Below are 22,481 nucleotides of genomic sequence, written 5' to 3'. Positions count from 1 at the left end.
AACCACCAGCCACTGAAGAACCACCTAAAGGCCCACCAGCCACTAAAGAAAGACCTAAACCGCCATCAGCCAATATAATAAGACCTAAGCTTCGATCAGCCACTAAAGTAGGGCCTAAAATGCCAGTTGTTAAAGAAAGGCCTAAGGTGTCCAGAAAGCCTGTCACCAAACCATCCAAACATCAGCCCAGTACATCTCTGGAAGCAGTTAGTCCGCCTGCACTGTCCAGTGTGGATGAGGAAAGCTTTGTGACCGTAAAAAGAAAAAATGCATCTGTGGATTCCACCAGAAAAGTCACAACAGTACAGAAAACCTCTGAGCCTCCAGTGCTGGCGATAAGTCCTGGACGTTACAATGTGCTGGGAGAAGACCACCAAGATGAAGAGTCACAAATGGAGCAAAGTCCTTCATGCGTCCTCGAAAACGTCTCTGATGAGGGGGATCCTGACCCTCCCGTGTCCACAAAGAGATGGGGCACTACAGGTGACAGCAGTGGAAGGAGGAAGAAGACCAAAAAGTCTAAGTGATCAGGATGCGGCTGAGAATAAGCTCCATTAATGTGAACAGTGTGAGGACTGCGAGCCGGCGGCAGGCGATTTACCAGCGTTTGTCTGACGAGAGATCTGACGTCTTCTTCTTGCAGGAGACGTATTTGAAGAGCAATGCTCATGTGTATGCAGCCAAGAGAGACTGGAGACTTGGGCCATCATACTGGTCCTTCGGTCTGGAGAGAAATGACGGTGTGGGGGTCCTCTTTAATACCATGAATGTCCAGGTGGACAGAGTCCTGGAGATCTGTCCGGGTCGCTGTCTGATGCTGGACTTTACATTGGACTCCATCCATTATAGAGCGATAAACATTTATGCTCCGCAGACCAGGAAAGAGCGGAGGGAACTATTTGACCACATGAAACCATATTGCTTTACATCTAAAGTATTTATATTGTGTGGGGACTTTAATAATGTGTCCTGTAATGTGGACAGATCCAGCAGTCATAAGAAACTAAGATATGATGAGACGTTCCTTAATAATATAGTCCAGCAGGCCCACCTAGTAGACCCTTATGGGTCTCATCATACCAGTAAGACGTACACTTACCATAAGGGTGGTAATGCCAGTAGGATAGACCGGGTGTATATAAAGAGGGAGGTGAGATGCTCTCAGTACAGGATCAGCCCCCTGGAGTATTCGGACCATTGTATGGTGAGTGTGACGTTGGATCTGGCCCAAGCAGTGGTCTGTGGAAAGGGGTACTGGAAGGTGAACAGCTCTGTAGTCCAAGATCCACGATTTAGAGAGGCCTTCACCACATTCTATAATGAACGTAGGACCACCCAGTGTATGTGTGATGACACAGCTGAGTGGTGGGAGATCATGAAGAGTGACATCAAGCAGTTTATTATACGAGCAGCCAGGAGACGTAGTAATATGGATTATATGAGATACACAGACCTGAGACTGCACCTCAGCCGGCTATACAGCAGGATGAATGGTGGTGAGGAGGTGGACGGACGGAGCTTCTGCCATATAAAGCAGCGGATGAGGGAGCTGCAGTACGATCGCCTCAAGTCTCTCAAGGCGGAGGGACAGTTTGATAGTTGGGGCGTCCATAACCCAGATCCCTTTATTGCTTGTAAGAACAGGGCTAGTAAGAAGCTGATTACTGGCTTGTTAGATGAGAATGGGGTGGAGCGTTCAGAGCCGGAGAAAGTCCACAGGATCATTGGGGATTATTATAGAGATCTGTATAAAGGGGCTCATATTGATAAGGATGATATTAAAGCCTATCTGAAGGGGGTGTCCCTACCTATGTTAGACTCGGTGCAGGCAGATAGTATGGCCGATCCCATAACTGAGGATGAGGTGAAGAGGAGCATTGACTCCTTAAAGGCCAACAAGAGCCCAGGACTGGACGGCCTGACCAGCGAGTTTTACAAAGAGTTCAGGGACTTGTTGGCTCCGGACCTGGTGCAGGTCTATAATGATTGCCTCTCTGCAGGGAAGCTCCTACATTCCCAGTATAGCTCTGTTCTGGTTCTCCTGGCAAAGAAGGGAAATCTAAAAGATGTAAAGAACTGGCGTCCACTGTCTTTGCTAAACACTGACTATAAAATCCGGGCCAAGATCTTGTATTATCGGCTGAGTGAGGTGGCAGGTGAGCTGATCATCGCCAACCAGACGTGTGGTGTGAAGGGTCGGACGATAGAGGACTCATTGCTGCTGGTGAGAGAAGCTGTGACGTACATTAAGCAGCACAATGTGGGGGCGTATATTGTGGGCTTAGACCAGAGTAAAGCCTTTGATAGAGTCCATCATGACTACCTGTACCAGGTGTTGTTACACTATGGCCTCCCGGTGCGGTTTGTGCAGTGGCTGCAGGTTCTATATAAGGAGGCTGTAAGCCTGCTGCTGATTAATGGTCACTTGGCCGAGCCCTTCAGGATCATGTCAGGGGTGAGGCAGGGCTGTCCTCTCAGCCCATTGTTGTATATCTTTACTCTGGATCCTTTCCTCAGAAAAGTGCAGGATCATAGAGATTTCACAGGGCTGAGGTGTCACCTGCAGAGTGCAGTGGAGGATGTAAAGTTCTGCGCCTATGCGGATGACGTGTCGGTGGTGGTGTCTTCTAGAGATGCGGATCTACAGCAGGAGATCACAGCCTTCTCCAATGTGTCTAACTCCTCTGTGAACATGGAGAAGAGCGAGGCATTGTGGTTGGGGGGGTGACAGAGATGTCTTCTCTGTGCCCTTCAGAGCAGTTCAGGGTCAGATAAAGATTTTGGGAGTAGTGTTTGGAGCTGTAGATGATGGGAAGGTGAACTGGGAGGAGAAGCTGGTGGTGTGTGAGCAGAAGGTGCAGAGCTGGAGACACTGGAAGCTGACGTATCTGGAGAAGGTCCGCCTGCTGAAGACCTTCCTGCTCCCGCTCTTCCTTTATCAGTGTGGTGTTCCCGGTGCCCGATGCCTTACTCCCCAGACTTACCAATGTCTTCTTTCACTTCTTGTGGGGTAACAGAGTGAATGTGGTCAGAAGAAACATTGTCTATCTCCCCCATAAGGAGGGTGGTCTCTCCATGCCCTGTCCTGAGCTCTTCTTTAATCTTATGTTTCTTATGAAGAACTTTTCATTTTGTAAGAATTCAGAGAAGACGCCATGGTCTTGTTTGTTTAAGGGCCAGATCCAGCAGTTTGTGTCCGTGTGGTCGGTAGGGGACCCCATCAAGAGAATCTCAGGACGACGAAAGAATAATGTTTCTTGGTATGGTGTCCATGTAATAAATAAGGTCGTTAGATGGAGGATCCTGTATGAGGACGTCAGGCAGTTCAGTAGGATGGAGCTGTATAAGAACGTTCTGTCATCTCCTTTAGTGTCCATGTACAACTGAGGGGCGCCCCAAGTCTAGATGTAAAACAGGCTGCAAAAAACGTGCTAGATCCCAGAGTTCCCCCTCATATGAGAGACGTGGCGTGGCTGGGGCTCCATGGCAGGGCCGGCGTCAGCACCCGGGCAAATGCCGGGGCCCTGAGCAGGCAGAGGGGCCCACTGGCGGTCGCGCACCGCGCTGGGCTATGAGCGGAGGAGAGCGGTGTCAGCGCCCGCCCTTCTCCGCCGCTTGCTCAGGGCCCCGGCAGCTGGATACTTACCTCTCCCCGTGCCTCCGCAGATCCGCTGTCTTCCTGCTCTGAGCTCCCTGTGACGTCTCAGGTCAGAGGGCGCGGTGACGTCTTTTCACCGCGTCCTCCCCTGGCCGTCACAGGGAGCGCTGAGCGGAAAGACACCGACAACGCTGGCGTTCGGACCCGAGCAGCGGGCAGCAGGTAGCAGGTGAGGAGAAGGGAGGTGAGTATTTGATTTTTTTTTTTTAATGTATGGAGGCATGGGGCAGTATAAAGTGAAAGGGGGGGCATCCTGCATGGGGCATTATAAAGAGGGGGGGACATCCTGCATGGGGCATTATAAAGAGGGGGGGGACATCCTGCATGGGGCATTATAAGGTGGGGAACAGCCTGCATGGAGCATTATAAGGGGGGGCAGCCTGTATGGGGCATTATGTGGGGGGGTAACAGCCTGCATGGAGCATTAAAAGGGGGGGGGCCTGTATGGGGCATTATGTGGGGGGGAACAGCCTGCATGGAGCATTATAAGGGGGGGGCATCCTGCATAGGGCATTATAAAGAGGGGGGGGGGCATCCTGCATGGGGCATTATAAAGAGGGGGGGGGACATCCTGCATGGGGCATTATATAGAGGGGGGGGTGACATCCTGCATGGGGCATTATAAGGTGGGGAACAGCCTGCATGGGGCATTATAAAGGGGGGGCAGCCTGCATAGTGCATTATGTGGGGGGGAACAGCCTGCATGGAGCATTATAAGGGGGGGGCAGCCTGTATGGGGCATTATGTGGGGGGTAACAGCCTGCATGGAGCATTAAAAGGGGGGAGCCTGTATGGGGCATTATGTGGGGGGTAACAGCCTGCATGGAGCATTATAAGGGGGGGACAGCCTGTATGGGGCATTATGTGGGGGGTAACAGCCTGCATGCAGCATTATATGGGGGCCAGTATCCTGTATGGAGCGTTATAAGGGGACCGGTATCCTGTATGGAGCGTTATAAGGGGACTGGTATCCTGTATGGAGCGTTATAAGGGGACCGGTATCCTGTATGGAGCGTTATATGGGGGCCAGTATCCTGTATGGAGTTTTATAAGGGGACCAGTATCCTGTATGGAATGTTATATGGGGGCCAGTATCCTGTATGGAGCTTTATAAGGGGACCAGTATCCTGTATGGAGCGTTATATGGGGGCCAGTATTCCGTATGGAGCCTTATATGGGGGCCAGTATTCCGTATGGAGCCTTATATGGAGGCCAGTATTCCGTATGGAGCCTTATATGGGGGCCAGTATTCCGTATGGGGCATAATATGGGGGCCAGTATTCCTTATGGAGCCTTATATGGGGGCCAGTATTCCGTATGGAGCCTTATATGGGGGCCAGTATTCCATATGGAGCCTTATATGGGGGCCAGTATAACGTATGGAGCCTTATATGGGGGGCCAGTATTCCGTATGGAGCCTTATATGGAGGCCAGTATTCCGTATGGGGCCTTATATGGGGGCCAGTATTCCGTATGGGGCCTTATATGGGGCCCAGTATTCCGTATGGAGCCTTACATGGGGGCCAGTATTCCGTATGGGGCCTTATATGGGGGCCAGTATTCCGTATGGAGCCTTATATGGGGGCCAGTATTCCGTATGGAGCCTTATATGGGGGCCAGTATTCCGTATGGAGCCTTATATGGGGGCCAGTATTCCGTATGAAGCGTTATATGGGGGCCAGTATTCCGTATGGAGCCTTATATGGGGGCCAGTATTCTGTGTGGAGCCTTATATGGGGGCCAGTATTCTGTGTGGAGCCTTATATGGGGGCCAATATTCTGTGTGGAGCGATTCACCGGTTTCTGAGCTATTGTGGAATTTACAATAGATATCACTCATGTAATGTAAGAAGTGAAATCTTTGCATTGTACTATATATATATATATATATATTTCTCCGCCGTATCTCTGCATCATGAATCGTGGTATGTGTTAAAGGGGCCACTGAGACTCTTTCGCCCGGGGCCCAGAAAAACCTGGAGCCGGCCCTGCTCCATGGTAAGATGTACGTCAGAGATAACCTAAAGTGCAGGAATGTATCAGACAGATCCTGTCCTAGAGAAGAGTGTCCCCGTATACAGGAGACTATGAAGCATCTGCTTCTAGAGTGTCCTTTTAGTATGCAGGTATGGGAGTCTGTGTCCTTGTCCCTAAAGTTACCGCACCTGGTGGGACAGTCGTATGGTCAGCTGCTGTACGGAGACTTCCAGTCTGAGCTCAGGGCGTATAACCGAAGCTCACTATATGTAATAAATGTGGTGACCATCTATCATCTGTGGTGTGCACGGTGCTGCTTGCTCATCAATAAGGAGGTCCTGTCCTGTGATGGTGTCAGGTATAAGATCCTGGAAAGTCCCAAGTCAGTGTATAAGAAGGATATAAAGATTTAGGCTGAGTTCACACGATGCGTTTTTCATGCGTTTCCGCGGCGTTTTTGCAGTTGCGTAAACGCCGCGGAAATGCATGAAAAACGCACGGTAGAAGGGCAGCAATGTTCCCCAATTGAAATCCGCATGTGCTGTGCCCATGATGCGGATTTTTCCGCAGCGTAAACGCTGCGGTCAAAAATCCGCAGCATGTCAATTAATTTTGCGGAAACGCTGCTCTTTTGCCGCCATTGATTTGCAATAGACCGCATGGAATCCGCATCACTGTATATGTTGATGCGCTTTTCATGCGGTCTAATGTGCGGATGGTACCCGGGTGTGGAGGAGAGGACTCTCATCCAGACCCAGGTACCATTAAAAAAAAAGAATAAAATAAAAAATATATATATTCTCACCTTCTGACAGCCCGCGCAGCACTCCTGCTTGATTCCCCGCACTTCGCGGTTGAATGAAGAAGGACCTTCGCTGACGTCAGAGTCATGTGACTGGTCACGTGACGCTGACATCGGAAGGTCCTAAAGTCTTCACTGCCGGCAGCCGGGACCGAGCGAAGCCGGACACCGGGGGCCATCAGAGGGTAAAGTATATATTTATTTTTTATTTTTTGACATTCACACACTATATAAATCCATGCCGGTTGCATGGATTTATATAGTGTGAAGTTGACAAGCACTTTCCAAGTGATGCTAAAATCGCTTGTCAACCCGTATGCAGAAATGCATGTGAAGAACGCTTCACATCCGCATGTCCCTGGCAGGAAACCGCATGTACAATCCGCATGTACAATCCGCATGTACAATCCGCATGTACAATCCGCATGTGCAATCCGCATGTGCAATCCGCATGCGTTTTTTCCTGCCAGAGAGATGCAGAAACGCTCAGGAAAAAATCCTGAGCATTTCTGCATCGTGTGCACATACCCTAACTCAAGTAATATGAACTGGAGGAACATTCATGTGGCGGGATTTATCAATGTTATCTAATGTTATTGTGTAAGTGATGAAACAACACAGCATTTATTTTCTTTAATATTTATTATTTTGTCATTTTAATGTAATTATTCTGTAATATTTGGTTGTAAGTTTTAAATAAAAAGATCATTATAGTAGTTATATTCTTGCACATAGGGGATAGTATTATAGTAGTTATATTCTTGTACATAGGAGCAGTATTATAGTAGTTATATTCTTGTACATAGGGAGCAGTATTATAGTAGTTATATTCTTGTAAATAGGAGCAGTATTATAGTAGTTATATTCTTGTACATAGGAGCAGTATTATAGTAGTTATATATATCCTTGTACATAGGAGCAGTATTATAGTAGTTATATTCTTGTACATAGGGGCAGCATTATAGTAGTTATATTCTTGTACATAGGGGGCAGTATTATAGTAGTATATTCTTGTACATAGGGGGCAGTATTATAGTAGTTATATTCTTGTACATAGGAGCAGTATTATAGTAGTTATATTCTTGTACATAGGAGCAGTATTATAGTATTTATATTCTTGTACATAGGAGCAGTATTATAGTAGTTATATTCTTGTACATAGGAGCAGTATTATAGTAGTTATATTCTTGTACATAGGGGCAGTATTATAGTAGTTATATTCTTGTACATAGGAGCAGTATTATAGTATTTATATTCTTGTACATAGGAGCAGTATTATAGTAGTTATATTCTTGTACATAGGGGGCAGTATTATAGTAGTTATATTCTTGTACATAGGGGCAGTATTATAGTAGTTATATTCTTGTACATAGGGAGCAGTATTATAGTAGTTATATTCTTGTACAGAGAGGGCAATATTATAGTAGTTATATTCTTGTACATAGGGGCAGTATTATAGTAGTTATATTCTTGTACATAGGGAGCAGTATTATAGTAGTTATATTCTTGTACATAGAGGCAGTATTATAATAGTTATATTCTTGTACATATGGGCAGTATTATAGTAGTTATATTCTGTACATAGGAGCAGTATTATAGTAGTTATCTTCTTGTACATTGGGAGCAGTATTATAGTAGTTATATTCTTGTACATAGGGGCAGTATTATAGTAGTTATATTCTGTACCTAGGAGCAGTATTATAGTAGTTATATTCTTGCACATAGGGGATAGTATTATAGTAGTTATATTCTTGTACATAGGGAGCAGTATTATAGTAGTTATATTCTTGTACATAGGGAGCAGTATTATAGTAGTTATATTCTTGTAAATAGGAGCAGTATTATAGTAGTTATATTCTTGTACATAGGAGCAGTATTATAGTAGTTATATTCTTGTACATAGGAGCAGTATTATAGTAGTTATATTCTTGTACATAGGAGCAGTATTATAATAGTTATATTCTTGTACATAGGGGCAGTATTATAGTAGTTATATTCTTGTACAGAGAGGGCAATATTATAGTAGTTATATTCTTGTACATAGGGGCAGTATTATAGTAGTTATATTCTGTACATAGGGAGCAGTATTATAGTAGTTATATTCTTGTACATTGGGAGCAGTATTATAGTAGTTATATTCTTGTACTTAGTGGGCAGTATTATAGTAGTAATATTCTTGTACATAGGAGCAGTATTATAGTAGTTATATTCTTGTACATAGGAGCAGTATTATAGTAGTTGTATTCTTGTACATAGGAGCAGTATTATAATAGTTATATTCTTGTACATAGGGGCAGTATTATAGTAGTTATATTCTTGTACATTGGGAGCAGTATTATAGTAGCTATATTCTTGTACATAGGGAGCAGTATTATAGTAGTAATATTCTTGTTCATAGGGGCAGTATTATAGTAGTTATATTCTTGTACATAGGAGCAGTATTATAGTAGTTATATTCTTGTACATAGGGGCAGTATTACAGTAGTTATATTCTTGTATATAGGAGCAGTATTATAGTAGTTATATTCTTGTACATAGGAGCAGTATTATAGTAGTTATATTTTTGTACATAGGGGGCAGTATTATGGTAGTTACATTCTTGTGCATAGGGGCAGTATTATAGTAGTTATATTCTTGTACATAGGGGGCAGTATTATAGTAGCTATATTCTTGTACATAGGAGCAGTATTATAGTAGTTATATTCTTATACATAGGGGCAGTATTATAGTAGTTATATTCTCATACATAGGAGCAGTATTATAGTAGTAATATTCTTGTAAATAGGGGCAGTATTATAGTAGATATATTATTGTACATAGGGGGCAGTATTATAGTAGTTATATTCTTGTATATAGGGGGCAGTATTATAGTAGTTATATTCTTGTACATTGGGAGCAGTATTATAGTAGTTATATTCTTGTACATAGGACCAGTATTATAGTAGTTATATTCTTGTACATAGGGGCAGTATTATAGTAGTTATATTCTTGTACATAGGGGCAGTATTATAGTAGTTATATTCTCATACATAGGAGCTGTATTATAGTAGTAATATTCTTGTACATAGGGGGCAGTATTATAGTAGTTATATTCTTGTACATAGGAGCCGTATTATAGTAGTTATATTCTTGTACATGGGAGCAGTATTATAGTAGTTATATTCTTGTACATAGGGGGCAGTATTATAGTAGTTATATTCTTGTACATAGGGAGCAGTATTATAGTAGTAATATTCTTGTTCATAGGGGCAGTATTATAGTAGTTATATTCTTGTACATAGGGGCAGTATTATAATAGTTATGTTCTTGTACATAGGGGCAGTATTATAGTAGTTATATTCTGTACATAGGAGCAGTATTATAGTAGTTATATTCTTGTACATAGGGGGCAGTATTATAGTTGTTATATTCTTGTGCATAGGGGCAGTATTATAGTAGTTATATTCTTGTACATAGGAGCAGTATTATAGTAGTTATATTCTGTACATATGAGCAGTATTATAGTAGTTATATTCTTGTACATAGGGGGCAGTATTATAGTAGTTACATTCTTGTACATAGGGGCAGTATTATAGTAGTTATATTCTTGTACATAGGGGCAGTATTATAGTAGTTATATTCTTGTACATAGGGAGCAGTATTATAGTAGTTATATTCTTGTACATAGGAGCAGTATTATAATAGTTATATTCTTGTACATAAGGGCAGTATTATAGTAGTTATATTCTTGTACATAGGGGCAGTATTATAGTAGTTATATTCTGTACATAGGAGCAGTATTATAGTAGTTATATTTTTGTACATAGGGGGCAGTATTATAGTAGTTATATTCTTGTATATAGGGGCAGTATTATAGTAGTTATATTCTTGTCCATAGTGGCAGTATTATGTAGTTATATTCTTGTACATAGGGAGCAGTATTATGGTAGTTATATTCTTGTACATAGGAGCAGTATTATAGTAGTTATATTCTTGTACATAGGAGCAGTATTATAGTAGTTATATTCTTGTGCATAGGGGCAGTATTATAGTAGTTATATTCTGTACATAGGAGGAATATTATAGTAGTTATATTCTTGTACATAGGGGGCAGTATTATAGTTGTTATATTCTTGTACATAGGAGCAGTATTATAGTAGTTATATTCTGTACATAGGAGCAGTATTATAGTAGTTATATTCTTGAACATAGGGGGCAGTATTATAGTAGTTATATTCTTGTACATAGGGGCAGTATTATAGTAGTTATATTCTTGTACATATGGGCAGTGTTATAGTAGTTATTTTCTTGTACATAGGAGCAGTATTATAGTAGTTATATTTTTGTACATAGGAGCAGTATTATAGTAGTTATATTCTTGTACATAGGGAGCAGTATTATAGTAGTTATATTCTGTACATAGGAGCAGTATTATAGTAGTTATATTTTTGTACATAGGGGGCAGTATTATAGTAGTTATATTCTTGTATATAGGGGCAGTATTATAGTAGTTATATTCTTGTACTTAGTGGCAGTATTATAGTAGTTATACTCTTGTACATAGGGACAGTATTATAGTAGTTATATTCTTGTACATAGGGAGCAGTATTATAGTAGTTATATTCTGTACATAGGAGCAGTATTATAGTAGTTATATTTTTGTACATAGGGGGCAGTATTATAGTAGTTATATTCTTGTATATAGGGGCAGTATTATAGTAGTTATATTCTTGTACTTAGTGGCAGTATTATAGTAGTTATACTCTTGTACATAGGGACAGTATTATAGTAGTTATATTCTTGTACATAGGGAGCAGTATTATAGTAGTTATATTCTGTACATAGGAGCAGTATTATAGTAGTTATATTTTTGTACATAGGGGGCAGTATTATAGTAGTTATATTCTTGTATATAGGGGCAGTATTATAGTAGTTATATTCTTGTACTTAGTGGCAGTATTATAGTAGTTATACTCTTATACATAGGGGCAGTATTATAGTAGTTATATTCTTGTACATAGGGAGCAGTATTATAGTAGTTATATTCTGTACATAGGAGCAGTATTATAGTAGTTATATTTTTGTACATAGGGGGCAGTATTATAGTAGTTATATTCTTGTATATAGGGGCAGTATTATAGTAGTTATATTCTTGTACATAGTGGCAGTATTATAGTAGTTATATTCTTGTACATAGGGAGCAGTATTATAGTAGTTATATTCTGTACATAGGAGCAGTATTATAGTAGTTATATTCTTGTACATAGGGAGCAGTATTATAGTAGTTATATTCTGTACATAGGAGCAGTATTATAGTAGTTATATTTTTGTACATAGGGGGCAGTATTATAGTAGTTATATTCTTGTATATAGGGGCAGTATTATAGTAGTTATATTCTTGTACATAGTGGCAGTATTATAGTAGTTATATTCTTGTACATAGGGAGCAGTATTATAGTAGTTATATTCTGTACATAGGAGCAGTATTATAGTAGTTATATTTTTGTACATAGGGGGCAGTATTATAGTAGTTATATTCTTGTATATAGGGGCAGTATTATAGTAGTTATATTCTTGTACTTAGTGGCAGTATTATAGTAGTTATACTCTTGTACATAGGGACAGTATTATAGTAGTTATATTCTTGTACATAGGGAGCAGTATTATAGTAGTTATATTCTGTACATAGGAGCAGTATTATAGTAGTTATATTTTTGTACATAGGGGGCAGTATTATAGTAGTTATATTCTTGTATATAGGGGCAGTATTATAGTAGTTATATTCTTGTACTTAGTGGCAGTATTATAGTAGTTATACTCTTGTACATAGGGACAGTATTATAGTAGTTATATTCTTGTACATAGGGAGCAGTATTATAGTAGTTATATTCTGTACATAGGAGCAGTATTATAGTAGTTATATTTTTGTACATAGGGGGCAGTATTATAGTAGTTCTATTCTTGTATATAGGGGCAGTATTATAGTAGTTATATTCTTGTACTTAGTGGCAGTATTATAGTAGTTATACTCTTGTACATAGGGGCAGTATTATAGTAGTTATATTCTTGTACATAGGGAGCAGTATTATAGTAGTTATATTCTGTACATAGGAGCAGTATTATAGTAGTTATATTTTTGTACATAGGGGGCAGTATTATAGTAGTTATATTCTTGTATATAGGGGCAGTATTATAGTAGTTATATTCTTGTACATAGTGGCAGTATTATAGTAGTTATATTCTTGTACATAGGGAGCAGTATTATGGTAGTAATATTCTTGTACATAGGAGCAGTATTATAGTAGTTTTATTCTTGTACATAGGAGCAGTATGATAGTAGTTGTATTCTTGTAAATAGGGCAGTATTACAGTAGTTTTATTCTTGTATATAGGAGCAGTATTATAGTAGCTTTATTCTTGTACATAGGAGCAGTATTTTAGTAGTTATATTTTTGTGCATAGGGGGCAGTATTATGGTAGTTACATTCTTGTGCATAGGGGCAGTATTATAGTAGTTATATTCTTGTACATAGGGGGCAGTATTATAGTAGCTATATTCTTGTGCATAGGAGCAGTATTATAGTAGTTATATTCTTGTACATAGGGGCAGTATTATAGTAGTTATATTCTTGTACATAGGGGCAGTATTATAGTAGTTATATTCTCATACATAGGAGCAGAATTATAGTAGTAATATTCTTGTACATAGGGGCAGTATTATAGTAGATATATTCTTGTACATAGGAGCAATATTATAGTAGTTATATTCTTGTATATAGGGGCAGTATTATAGTAGTTATATTCTTGTACATTGGGAGCAGTATTATAGTAGTTATATTCTTGTACATAGGAACAGTATTATAGTAGTTATATTCTTGTACATAGGGGCAGTATTATAGTAGTTATATTCTTGTACATAGGGGCAGTATTATAGTAGTTATATTCTGTACATAGGAGCAGTATTATAGTAGTTATATTTTTGTACATAGGGGGCAGTATTATAGTAGTTATATTCTTGTACATAGGAGCAGTATTATAGTAGTTATATTCTTGTACATAGGGAGCAGTATTATAGTAGTTATATTCTGTACATAGGAGCAGTATTATAGTAGTTATATTTTTGTACATAGGGGGCAGTATTATAGTAGTTATATTCTTGTACATAGGAGCAGTATTATTGTAGTTATATTCTTGTACATAGGAGCAGTATTATAATAGTTATATTCTTGTACATAGAAGCAGTATTATAGTAGTTATATTCTTGTACATAGGGAGCAGTATTATAGTAGTTATATTCTGTACATAGGAGCAGTATTATAGTAGATATATTTTTGTACATAGGGGGCAGTATTATAGTAGTTATATTCTTGTATATAGGGGCAGTATTATAGTAGTTGTATTCTTGTACTTAGTGGCAGTATTATAGTAGTTATACTCTTGTACATAGGGGCAGTATTATAGTAGTTATATTCTTGTACATAGGGAGCAGTATTATAGTAGTTATATTCTGTACATAGGAGCAGTATTATAGTAGTTATATTTTTCTACATAGGGGGCAGTATTATAGTAGTTATATTCTTGTATATAGGGGCAGTATTATAGTAGTTATATTCTTGTACATAGTGGCAGTATTATAGTAGTTATATTCTTGTACATAGGGAGCAGTATTATGGTAGTAATATTCTTGTACATAGGAGCAGTATTATAGTAGTTTTATTCTTGTACATAGGAGCAGTATGATAGTAGTTGTATTCTTGTAAATAGGGCAGTATTACAGTAGTTTTATTCTTGTATATAGGAGCAGTATTATAGTAGCTTTATTCTTGTACATAGGAGCAGTATTTTAGTAGTTATATTTTTGTGCATAGGGGCAGTATTATGGTAGTTACATTCTTGTGCATAGGGGCAGTATTATAGTAGTTATATTCTTGTACATATGGGGCAGTATTATAGTAGCTATATTCTTGTGCATAGGAGCAGTATTATAGTAGTTATATTCTTGTACATAGGGGCAGTATTATAGTAGTTATATTCTTGTACATAGGGGCAGTATTATAGTAGTTATATTCTCATACATAGGAGCAGAATTATAGTAGTAATATTCTTGTACATAGGGGCAGTATTATAGTAGATATACTCTTGTACATAGGAGCAATATTATAGTAGTTATATTCTTGTATATAGGGGCAGTATTATAGTAGTTATATTCTTGTACATTGGGAGCAGTATTATAGTAGTTATATTCTTGTACATAGGAACAGTATTATAGTAGTTATATTCTTGTACATAGGGGCAGTATTATAGTAGTTATATTCTTGTACATAGGGGCAGTATTATAGTAGTTATATTCTCATACATAGGGGCAGTATTATAGTAGTTATATTCTTGTATATAGGGGCAGTATTATAGTAGTTATATTCTTGTACATAGGAGCAGTATTATTGTAGTTATATTCTTGTACATAGGAGCAGTATTATAATAGTTATATTCTTGTACATAGAAGCAGTATTATAGTAGTTATATTCTTGTACATAGGGAGCAGTATTATAGTAGTTATATTCTGTACATAGGAGCAGTATTATAGTAGATATATTTTTGTACATAGGGGGCAGTATTATAGTAGTTATATTCTTGTATATAGGGGCAGTATTATAGTAGTTGTATTCTTGTACTTAGTGGCAGTATTATAGTAGTTATACTCTTGTACATAGGGGCAGTATTATAGTAGTTATATTCTTGTACATAGGGAGCAGTATTATAGTAGTTATATTCTGTACATAGGAGCAGTATTATAGTAGTTATATTTTTCTACATAGGGGGCAGTATTATAGTAGTTATATTCTTGTATAAAGGGGCAGTATTATAGTAGTTATATTCTTGTACATAGTGGCAGTATTATAGTAGTTATATTCTTGTACATAGGGAGCAGTATTATGGTAGTAATATTCTTGTACATAGGAGCAGTATTATAGTAGTTTTATTCTTGTACATAGGAGCAGTATGATAGTAGTTGTATTCTTGTAAATAGGGCAGTATTACAGTAGTTTTATTCTTGTATATAGGAGCAGTATTATAGTAGCTTTATTCTTGTACATAGGAGCAGTATTTTAGTAGTTATATTTTTGTGCATAGGGGCAGTATTATGGTAGTTACATTCTTGTGCATAGGGGCAGTATTATAGTAGTTATATTCTTGTACATAGGGGGCAGTATTATAGAAGCTATATTCTTGTGCATAGGAGCAGTATTATAGTAGTTATATTCTTGTACATAGGGGCAGTATTATAGTAGTTATATTCTTGTACATAGGGGCAGTATTATAGTAGTTATATTCTCATACATAGGAGCAGAATTATAGTAGTAATATTCTTGTACATAGGGGCAGTATTATAGTAGATATATTCTTGTACATAGGAGCAATATTATAGTAGTTATATTCTTGTATATAGGGGCAGTATTATAGTAGTTATATTCTTGTACATTGGGAGCAGTATTATAGTAGTTATATTCTTGTACATAGGAACAGTATTATAGTAGTTATATTCTTGTACATAGGAACAGTATTATAGTAGTTATATTCTTGTACATAGGGGCAGTATTATAGTAGTTATATTCTTGTACATAGGGGCAGTATTATAGTAGTAATATTCTCATACATAGGGGCAGTATTATAGTAGTAATATTCTTGTACATAGGGGCAGTATTATAGTAGATATATTCTTTTACATAGGAGCAGTATTATAGTAGTTATATTCTTGTATATAGGGGCAGTATTATAGTAGTTATATTCTTGTATATAGGGGGCAGTATTATAGTAGTTATATTCTTGTATATAGGGGGCAGTATTATAGTGTTTATATTCTTGTACATTGGGAGCAGTATTATAGTAGTTATATTCTTGTACATAGGAGCAGTCTTATAGTAGTTATATTCTTGTACATAGGGGCAGTATTATAGTAGTTATATTCTTGTACATAGGGGCAGTATTATAGTAGTTATATTCTCATACATAGGGGCAGTATTATAGTAGTTATATTCTTGTATATAGGGGGCAGTATTATAGTAGTTATATGCTTGTAGATAGGGGGCAGTATTATAGTAGTTATATTCTTGTACATAGGGGCAGTATTATAGTAGTTATATTCTTGTACATAGGAGTAGTATTATAGTAGTTATAATCTTGTACATAGGAGCAGTATTATAGTAGTTATATTCTGTACATAGGAACAGTATTATAGTAGTTATATTCTGTATATAGGAGCAATATTATAGTAGTTATATTCTTGTACATAGGGGCAGTATTATAGTAGTTATATTCTGTACATAGGAGCAGTATTATAGTAGTTATATTCTTGTACATTGGGAGCAGTATTATAGTAGTTATATTCTTGTATATAGGGGCAGTATTTTAGTAGTTATATTCTTGTACATAGGAGCAGTATTATTGTAGTTATATTCTTGTACATAGGAGCAGTATTATAATAGTTATATTCTTGTACATAGAAGCAGTATTATAGTAGTTATATTCTTGTACATAGGGAGCAGTATTATAGTAGTTATATTCTGTACATAGGAGCAGTATTATAGTAGATATATTTTTGTCCATAGGGGGCAGTATTATAGTAGTTATATTCTTGTATATAGGGGCAGTATTATAGTAGTTGTATTCTTGTACTTAGTGGCAGTATTATAGTAGTTATACTCTTGTACATAGGGGCAGTATTATAGTAGTTATATTCTTGTACATAGGGAGCAGTATTATAGTAGTTATATTCTGTACATAGGAGCAGTATTATAGTAGTTATATTTTTCTACATAGGGGGCAGTATTATAGTAGTTATATTCTTGTATATAGGGGCAGTATTATAGTAGTTATATTCTTGTACATAGTGGCAGTATTATAGTAGTTATATTCTTGTACATAGGGAGCAGTATTATGGTAGTAATATTCTTGTACATAGGAGCAGTATTATAGTAGTTTTATTCTTGTACATAGGAGCAGTATGATAGTAGTTGTATTCTTGTAAATAGGGCAGTATTACAGTAGTTTTATTCTTGTATATAGGAGCAGTATTATAGTAGCTTTATTCTTGTACATAGGAGCAGTATTTTAGTAGTTATATTTTTGTGCATAGGGGCAGTATTATGGTAGTTACATTCTTGTGCATAGGGGCAGTATTATAGTAGTTATATTCTTGTACATAGGGGGCAGTATTATAGAAGCTATATTCTTGTGCATAGGAGCAGTATTATAGTAGTTATATTCTTGTACATAGGGGCAGTATTATAGTAGTTATATTCTTGTACATAGGGGCAGTATTATAGTAGTTATATTCTCATACATAGGAGCAGAATTATAGTAGTAATATTCTTGTACATAGGGGCAGTATTATAGTAGATATATTCTTGTACATAGGAGCAATATTATAGTAGTTATATTCTTGTATATAGGGGCAGTATTATAGTAGTTATATTCTTGTACATTGGGAGCAGTATTATAGTAGTTATATTCTTGTACATAGGAACAGTATTATAGTAGTTATATTCTTGTACATAGGGGCAGTATTATAGTAGTTATATTCTTGTACATAGGGTCAGTATTATAGTAGTTATATTCTCATACATAGGGGCAGTATTATAGTAGTAATATTCTTGTACATAGGGGCAGTATTATAGTAGATATATTCTTGTACATAGGAGCAGTATTATAGTAGTTATATTCTTGTATATAGGGGCAGTATTATAGTAGTTATATTCTTGTATATAGGGGGCAGTATTATAGTAGTTATATTCTTGTATATAGGGGGCAGTATTATAGTAGTTATATGCTTGTAGATAGGGGGCAGTATTATAGTAGTTATATTCTTGTACATAGGGGCAGTATTATAGTAGTTATATTCTTGTACATAGGAGTAGTATTATAGTAGTTATAATCTTGTACATAGGAGCAGTATTATAGTAGTTATATTCTGTACATAGGAGCAGTATTATAGTAGTTATATTCTGTATATAGGAGCAATATTATAGTAGTTATATTCTTGTACATAGGGGCAGTATTATAGTAGTTATATTCTGTACATAGGAGCAGTATTATAGTAATTATATTCTTGTACATTGGGAGCAGTATTATAGTAGTTATATTCTTGTACATAGTGGGCAGTATTATAGTAGTAATACTCTTGTACATAGGAGCAGTATTATAGTAGTTATATTCTTGTACATAGGAGCAGTATTATAGTAGTTATATTCTTGTACATAGGAGCAGTATTATAATAGTTATATTCTTGTACATAGGGGCAGTATTATAGTAGTTATATTCTTGTACATTGGGAGCAGTATTATAGTAGTTATATTCTTGTACATAGGGAGCAATATTATAGTAGTAATATTCTTGTTCATAGGGGCAGTATTATAGTAGTTATATTCTTGTACATAGGAGCAGTATTATAGTAGTTATATTCTTGCACATAGGGGCAGTATTACAGTAGTTATATTCTTGTATATAGGAGCAGTATTATAGTAGTTATGTTCTTGTACATAGGAGCAGTATTATAGTAGTTATATTTTTGTACATAGGGGGCAGTATTATGGTAGTTACATTCTTGTGCATAGGGGCAGTATTATAGTAGTTATATTCTTGTACATAGGGGGCAGTATTATAGTAGCTATATTCTTGTACATAGGAGCAGTATTATAGTAGTTATATTCTTGTACATAGGGGCAGTATTATAGTAGTTATATTCTCATACATAGGAGCAGTATTATAGTAGTAATATTCTTGTACATAGGGGCAGTATTATAGTAGATATATTCTTGTACATGGGGGGCAGTATTATAGTAGTTATATTATTGTACATAGGGGGCAGTATTATAGTAGTTATATTCTTGTATATAGGGGGCAGTATTATAGTAGTTATATTCTTGTACATAGGAGTAGTATTATAGTAGTTATTTTCTTGTACATTGGGGCAGTATTATAGTAGTTATATTCTTGTACATAGGGGCAGTATTATAGTAGTTATATTATCATACATAGGAGCTGTATTATAGCAGTAATATTCTTGTACATAGGGGGCAGTATTATAGTAGTTATATTCTTGTACATAGGGGCAGTATTATAGTAGTTATATTCTTGTACATAGGAGCCGTATTATAGTAGTTATATTCTTGTACATGGGAGCAGTATTATAGTAGTTATATTCTTGTACATAGGGGGCAGTATTATAGTAGTTATATTCTTGTACATAGGGAGCAGTATTATAGTAGTAATATTCTTGTTCATAGGGGCAGTATTATAGTAGTTATATTCTTGTACATATTGGCAGTATTATAGTAGTTATATTGTTGTATATAGGGGCAGTATTATAGTAGTTATATTCTTGTACATATTGGCAGTATTATAGTAGTTATATTCTTGTACATAGGGAGCAGTATTATGGTAGTTATATTCTTGTACATAGGAGCAGTATTATAGTAGTTATATTCTTGTACATAGGAGCAGTATTATAGTAGTTATATTCTTGTGCATAGGGGCAGTATTATAGTAGTTATATTCTGTACATAGGAGCAGTATTATAGTAGTTATATTCTTGTACATAGGGGCAGTATTATAGTTGTTATATTCTTGTACATAGGGGCAGTATTATAGTAGTTATATTCTTGTACATAGGAGCAGTATTATAGTAGTTATATTCTGTACATAGGGAGCAGTATTATAGTAGTTATATTCTTGTACATAGGAGCAGTATTATAATAGTTATATTCTTGTACATAGGAGCAGTATTATAATAGTTATATTCTTGTACATAGGGGCAGTATTATAGTAGTTATATTCTTGTACATAGGGAGCAGTATTATAGTAGTTATATTCTCATACATAGGAGCTGTATTATAGTAGTAATATTCTTGTACATAGGGGGCAGTATTATAGTAGTTATACTCTTGTACATAGGAGCCGTATTATAGTAGTTATATTCTTGTACATGGGAGCAGTATTATACTAGTTATATTCTTGTACATAGGGGGCAGTATTATAGTAGTTATATTCTTGTACATAGGGAGCAGTATTATAGTAGTAATATTCTTGTTCATAGGGGCAGTATTATAGTAGTTATATTCTTGTACATAGGGGCATTATTATAATAGTTATGTTCTTGTACATAGGGGCAGTATTATAGTAGTTATATTCTGTACATAGGAGCAGTATTATAGTGGTTATATTCTTGTACATAGGGGGCAGTATTATAGTTGTTATATTCTTGTGCATAGGGGCAGTATTATAGTAGTTATATTCTTGTACATAGGAGCAGTATTATAGTAGTTATATTCTGTACATAGGAGCAGTATTATAGTAGTTATATTCTTGTACATAGGGGGCAGTATTATAGTAGTTATATTCTTGTACATAGGGGCAGTATTATAGTAGTTATATTCTTGTACATAGGGGCAGTATTATAGTAGTTATATTCTTGTACATAGGGAGCAGTATTATAGTAGTTATATTCTTGTACATAGGAGCAGTATTATAGTAGTTATATTCTTGTACATAGGAGCAGTATTATAATAGTTATATTCTTGTACATAGGGGCAGTATTATAATAGTTTTATTCTGTACATAGGAGCAGTATTATAGTAGTTATATTTTTGTACAAAGGGGGCAGTATTATAGTAGTTATATTCTTGTAAATAGGGACAGTATTATAGTAGTTATATTCTTGTACATATTGGCAGTATTATAGTAGTTATATTCTAGTACATAGGGAGCAGTATTATGGTAGTTATATTCTTGTACATAGGAGCAGTATTATAGTAGTTATATTCTTGTACATAGGAGCAGTATTATAGTAGTTATATTCTTGTGCATAGGGGCAGTATTATAGTGGTTATATTCTCTACATAGGAGCAGTATTATAGTAGTTATATTCTTGTACATAGGGGGCAGTATTATAGTTGTTATATTCTTGTACATAGGGGCAGTATTATAGTAGTTATATTCTTGTACATAGGAGCAGTATTATAGTAGTTATATTCTGTACATAAGAGCAGTATTATAGTAGTTATATTCTTGAACATAGGAGGCAGTATTATAGTAGTTATATTCTTGAACATAGGGGCAGTATTATAGTAGTTATATTCTAGTACATATGGGCAGTATTATAGTAGTTATTTTCTTGTACATAGGGAGCAGTATTATAGTAGTTATATTCTTGTACATAGGAGCAGTATTATAGTAGTTATATTCTTGTACATAGGAGCAGTATTATAATAGTTATATTCTTGTACATAGGGGCAGTATTATAGTAGTTATATTCTTGTACATAGGGAGCAGTATTATAGTACTTATATTCTGTACATAGGAGCAGTATTATAGTAGTTATATTTTTGTACATAGGGGGCAGTATTATAGTAGTTATATTCTTGTATATAGGGGCAGTATTATAGTAGTTATATTCTTGTACTTAGTGGCAGTATTATAGTAGTTATATTCTTGTACATAGGGGCAGTATTATAGTAGTTATATACTTGTACGTAGGGAGCAGTATTATAGTAGTTATATTCTGTACATAAGAGCAGTATTATAGTAGTTATATTCTTGTACATAGGTCGCAGTATTATACTAGTTACATTTTTGTACATAGGGGCAGTATTATAGTAGTTATATTCTTGTACATAGGGAGCAGTATTATAGTAGTTATATTCTTGTACATAGGTGCAGTATTATAGTAGTTATATTCTTGTACATAGGGAGCAGTATTATACTAGTTACATTCTTGTACATAGGGGCAGTATTATAGTAGTTATATTCTTGTACATAGGGGACGGTATTATAGTAGTTATATTCTTGTACATAGGGGCAGTATTATAGTAGTTATATTCTTGTATATAGGGGCAGTATTATAGTAGTTATATTCTTGTACATAGTAGTAGTATTATAGTAGTTATATTCTTGTACATAGGAGCAGTATTATAGTAGTTATATTCTTCTACATAGGAGCGGTATGATAGTAGTTGTATTCTTGTAAATAGGGCAGTATTACAGTAGTTTTATTCTTGTATATAGGAGCAG

This window comes from Phyllobates terribilis, unplaced genomic scaffold, assembly GCF_046119375.1.
Source record: "Phyllobates terribilis strain yellow unplaced genomic scaffold, ASM4611937v1 Scaffold_12__6_contigs__length_324123572, whole genome shotgun sequence".
Taxonomy (NCBI): Eukaryota; Metazoa; Chordata; class Amphibia; order Anura; family Dendrobatidae; genus Phyllobates; species Phyllobates terribilis.
The sequence above is the reverse complement of the archived record's forward strand: the minus strand, read 5'-3'. Positions refer to the sequence as shown.